Below are 5,811 nucleotides of genomic sequence, written 5' to 3' on the forward strand. Positions count from 1 at the left end.
CTTCCCTTCCCTTCTCCAGCTCTCTCAGCCTGATCTCACAGGGGAGGTATTCCATCCCTCACATCATTTTTGTGGCCCTCCTCTGGATATGCTCCAACAAGTCCACATTTCTACTGAGGACTCCATATCTGGGCTCAGAACTCCAGGTGAGGTCTCATCAGAGCAGAGCAGAGGGACAGGATCACCTCCCTCTCCCTGCTGGTCACGCTTCTTTGGATGCAGCTCAGGATACGATTGATTTTCTGGGCTGCGAGGGCACATTGCTGGCTCATCTCCAGCTTCCCATGCAGCAGCGTGGTATGAAGGAGTGGGAGGCACTTCACTGTGGCCAGCACTGCTCACACTAAGAGAGGGAGACAGGCTCCAGAGCTGTTGCCCTCACAAAAGAATTAAGCTGACTGAAATGCACTCCTGTGAGAAAAGGAGGCAAGCGTGCTGCCAGAAGAGAAAAACAAGGAGTCTGCTTTACAGGATCAGCCACAGACCTCCCTTCTCCACTGCTGTGATATTTCTTCTTTCACCTGCCTCAAGTGGATGAAGGAAGTCATTATCCAGGCAGTCACTTCCCATAAAATTTTCTTCAGGACAGCACAGCCCAGTGCCATGGTTCTTAGGAACCGGGAGGAGAGTTGCGGGGCCGAATTGTCATGCGTTATGCTGAATATTTACTCCTTATGCATGCTATTTTATTTTAAATCTAGCGTGTAATATGCTTTGCATCTAGCATGTTGCTCTGGTGCGTTTTTCCCTTGCCCTGCCTGCCTCTTGCTGGCAGCTGCCATCGCGAAACAAAAGGCAGCTGCCAGTTTGAGTGAACATCTCTCTCTTTCCCCGCTTGCTCTTGGAGCTGACGCAGTGCCACTACCCGGATGGGGTGACAGGCATGGATGTAAGGGGCTCACTGCCCTCAGGATGCTGGGGCAGGAGGTGCCTCTGGAACTCATAGCCACGTTTAAGCTCTTGAGCCTGGCTTAGCAGTTGCCAAGAGGCAATGGGCTGTCACCCTGCCAGCGCACCACCTCCAGCTAGCTCCGCTGCAGCAATCGGCCATTTCACGGGATTTAATGTTGCTGCTTTTGGCAGAGGTGACGGTTTATCACGTAGCACTTTGGCCTTCTGCCCTAAGGTGTGTAACGAAACATGGGGATTTCCTGCTTGGAACAGGTGTTATCCCAAAGTCGGATGGAAAAAAGCCTGAAAGAAGAGAGACTGAGCTGAAGCAGCAGCTGAAAATTATAGAAGAGATGTTTCTGCTTTCCTGGGGAGCTTTTACCCTGAGCTGCAGTCAGAACATGCTTTGGGGAAAAAATGCTGAACTGTTGACTGCTGTAAATAGCCACGGGCGGGATAATGGCTGAGAAGGGAGTGCTTCCTGCTGGGACAGGGGCAGAATGAAGCACAGTTCTCTGGAACTGCGGTTCACTGGCACGGGTTCAGAAGTTCCTTATCTCTCCCAACTGTAATGGGGCTGGGGAAGAGGTGAGACACATAGGGCAGAGAGGTTGTGAGAAACTGAGCAAGACCCCAAACGATAGTGTGAAAAGAAAGAGCCAAGTAAATGCAATCCTCAGTTCCAATCAGGAAAGTTAGGAAATGAGATCTGAAACACCCTCCTGGGAGTCTGGTGTGTGCTGAAGAAGCACACTGAAAGAAATTCTCATGCAAGCCATGTCACTGTGATTGTCAAAGAAACTGAGCCCTCACTCCTTTCTTTTGTGGCAATTTTCTTTCAGACAGCTCCTGTCTTTTTTTTTTTCTTCTTTTTTTTTCCTTCCTTTTTTCCTATAATAGAAATGGATATCCTCACATTATTCACTGTTGGCTCTTTTATTGAAATTATGGGATTTAGGACTTGTTCTCAGGGATAGTTTGGAAAGGTCCCGTTAGTCTGATTTGCCTGGTAATGAAGTCCAAAGCAGACGTTGTTTTCCTAAAGCACAAGTTTAGTGAGGAAAGAAGCTGCAGAGGACAGGTCTGGAGTCCCTAAGGAGCTGTCAAGGCAGGGGAGAATTCACAAATGCAGGTGAGGAGGCTGTGTTTCTCCTAAACAAAGAGCAAGCCACGTTTCTCAGGTGGAGATTATTGCCTCTAAATTAAGGAGGGCTGCAAACAAAGAATAAAAGTTCATTGCCATGAGTGAGAGAGGGCATCTTGTGTTATCTCAGAGTGCTACTGGTTTCTCAAATAGGCTGGCAGGTGTACTGCTGGAAAACAGGGGCAGGGAAAGGGGAATGTGAGCATTTTTGACTTAACTGTCGTAATCCCCCTTGCTTCAGCACCTGGATGGTGTCCACAAGTTTTCTCTGGTTCCAAAAACCATGCTGGAAGTATAGTTTATGGAAGTGTTTGCAGTTTGATTTATCTGAGCCACCTGCTAGGAAGCAGACTGTGGAGCAGCAGCAGAAGCACAAGTTAACGGCTGGATTCCTTCAGGCTGCCTGTGGCTCTCTTGATCTCATACTCTGCTCTCCCAAAGTTGTGCTGTGAGACCACCAGTGAGCCCCACTGCAAGGATCTCTGCTGCTGTGATGAGATGCGGGGTCCAGACTTGCTTTGACCTACGCACAGGCTGTATGACGGGCAAAGCAGTGTTTTGCTCTGAAAACCAATGTATTTATTTTAACTCCTGCAGCACTGATGAGATAACGCAACTCTGACCGGATTTCTGCCATCCTGTCCTCTTGATATACATTGATGTGCACCTCTGGGACACATGGGCTGTTTCTGGTGTAGGCAAAGAGCATTCCCATGCCCCTGAAACAGTCTTCTTCATCCTGTGACGTGGTGACCTTGTGGGTCTCAGAGGTGATCTTAGACATAAGGGAGCAGGAGGATCTCAGGGCTCTGGCATGGATTCTGCAAGTCTTTGGTCCACCTTGCAGAGAGATGCTGCTGAAAAACAGGGGACCAAAGCCACCTGCTTCCCTCTGACATTCCTTGCTCAGTGAGAAACTGGCTTATGTATGACTGATTTCCCCTGTGAAGTCAGGAGTGACAGTGAGCATGAATCAGATTTCCACCTCCCAAAGCAAATCAGTAGTCTTTCCCTCATGATAGCAAGAACAAAGAAAAATATTCTTCTACAGCCCTTTCACCTACCACGCCTTCAGCTGAAACTATGGTGTGTACAGAAACAACCCCTGCTGCCCTCCCTCTTGAGGGATGCTTGCCAGTGGCAACGTGCTGAGTGAGGTTGTGTGTGTGTGGCTGCAGAGCCCCAGCTGACTCTCTGTCCCCAGCCATGTGTCCACGGAGTGATGTGAGGATGTTGGGACCAGCTCTGTGCTCAGCCAACAGATCCTGCTTCGTAGACGCTCTCACAGCAGAGCACTTCGCAGCCAGTCCACTTGCCAGGGCCTAGGGCTGGGGCTTGGCCTCGAGTTTTTAGGCCAGATCTTCCTCACCAGATTCTCCAAATACAAAAGTCCTGTGTCTTAACTCTGAGTTTTTGGGGTCCAGACCACACAGCCAGGGCAGGTTCACTTCTAAAAGGGCCCAGCTAGGAGCACCTTTCTGGAGGGCTTGACGTTTACAGTGAAAATGTGCTGGTCCTCCCAGGCACGGTCCTCCCAGAAACTGAATGACAGTGAGTGCCAGCTGCCTGTATACCTCAACAAGTCATGGAAATCCCCTCCTTTTTGTCAGTAAAGGACTGGTGTGTGGGGAAGGGAATGCTGTGCTGGCGCACTGCTGAAGCCTCCCTTTTAAGATGTCTTATAATGTCTCTTTTATCATGTCTCCCCTTGACCTGCCAGATCTTTATGCCTCTTGAAAACGCACCAGTGAGGCTGAATTTCAAGAGTCACCTTGTGCCTGTTACCTGCTTATCATCTCTCAAAGAGGAAAGCAGAAAACAGGGGATGCTGAGGGCTAAGAAACAAGCAGCCCATGCACATGCAGTGCAGGATGATGGCTAAAGAGGGTTGAGGCTTGCTTTCCTTTAGCTGGGGCCATGCTCTGCACAGCCTAGGCCCTGTGCCTGACCTCTCAGTGATTTTGGCCTCACTAAAGACTTGGGATCTCACCTGCGGGTTTTTCTTTCAGAAGATGAGAAGGAACAAATCCACAAAGCCTCCTATAAAAAAGCCAAACTTCCCAAGGCAAAACCAATAAAAAGCCTCCCAGCTGTCCCCACTCTCACAGGCCAGTGCAGACAACGAATACCTTTTGTGCTGCTTGCAGGATGCCCATGGCCATGGAACATCCCTGCCCATCCCACCCATGCAAGGTGTCTGGTAGAGGGCTGACTCAGCGGCAGGGAGCGGTTTGTGTAACCTCCAGCAATCCATTATTGCAAAGGGGCTTTCAGGAACTCCTCCGTGCCAGGCACAGCGAGGGTTATTGATTGAGGAGACAGTGTAAATGCACAGAGAAGCTCCATCCATTACGGCCGCTGCTCTCCACCAATTAGAAAAAAATCATTACTCAGCAGCCATCAATGGGCTCTGCGCAGTGCTGGAGTGCATGCATTCAATCTATCTTCTCCCACCTCCCTGAAAACTTAATGACAACTATTAGAGCTCCGCTGAATGCCCGGTGTGTACAGAAACAAAAGATTCATTTGGTAATCTTAGTAATTATGACACCATAGGAGAATGCATGCTAAATTCAAGCAAGGACGCATGGGGGGAGACACTGGATTCCTGTGTCATGAGAGCCCTTGGTGTGCTCAGCCAATCCTTGATCCCTGCCCTGCTGTCTCCCCTCTGCTCCTACAGCCCTCAGGTGGGCTTTTCAATGTGTTTCTTGGGTTGGATTTCTCCCTATTTTCTCTCCTCCCCCAAAAGGAAAAAATGATTTTGTGAGAGTAGATTGGAGTGGGGTGGCTCAGAAAATACTTGAGGCCACTGGATGAGGCACACACCAAGCAATGCTATTTGACAACATGGCCCTGAATGATGGCTAACGGGAGGATAGGAACTCCTGCTAGCAAAAGCCCGTAGAGCCACTCTTGAGCTTTGCTGGCATCATACATGCAGGGCACCATTTATTTTCTCTGCCAGAGCCCCCTCCTTGCTCCCACTCCAGCCTTTTCATTTACAGGCGGCACAGAAGATTCCAAGTGAGACCCTCATTTGCCTCTTGTCAATGCATGTCACTCCAAGTTATGGGGAAAGCAAAGTCCCAGGAGGGAGTTTTTGGAAGAGCTTGAAGATGGATGTGACATGTCATTGAAGTTGAAAGGAGCAGTTACTTATAAGCGATGGTGCTTTTTGCAGGCCTCCTCTTCTCCAATCCAGGAAGAGATAAGTTATCATGGTATGGGGGGCACTGCCAGTATCCATCAGCAGTGAGGGCCTTGGGACTGCTGTCAGTCATGCTGGGGTGCAACACTCACCTCCCAGCTGAGCAGAACCTGCTGCACTGCAGGCAGCCACGTGCATGGCTCATTTCATGAGGATAAGGGACAGTCAGCAGAGTGATGTTGCAGTTCCCATTTTAGCATTCTCCCTCTGCAGGAGCTGATACTTCTAGTGTCAGCTCACAAAGGACTAGCTGTGCTGAAGGGGAGCGCTGGTAATGCAGAGAGAAGATGTCTTGCTCACACTGGCCCAGCTCACTGCTGTGGGGTGATCTTGCAGGGGGTGAAGAGGCCGAGTCCCCATCTCTAAGCTAACCTCAGTATTTCTGGGTTCAAGGCTTTAGCCATGAGAGTACAAGAGGCCTCAAAAGAAGCTGAAAGTGAACAACACCAGAATTCTTAGGGCTTCACTTGGCCTCTGGCGTGGACGTGTTGTAGGAAGAATATGGAAGTTCTTCTAGCACCCAACAGATGGAAAATATGTCAAAAGGGAAATTACACACACAATC

Source organism: Meleagris gallopavo, chromosome 1 (genome assembly GCF_000146605.3).
Source record: "Meleagris gallopavo isolate NT-WF06-2002-E0010 breed Aviagen turkey brand Nicholas breeding stock chromosome 1, Turkey_5.1, whole genome shotgun sequence".
In the NCBI taxonomy this organism is placed as follows: Eukaryota; Metazoa; Chordata; class Aves; order Galliformes; family Phasianidae; genus Meleagris; species Meleagris gallopavo.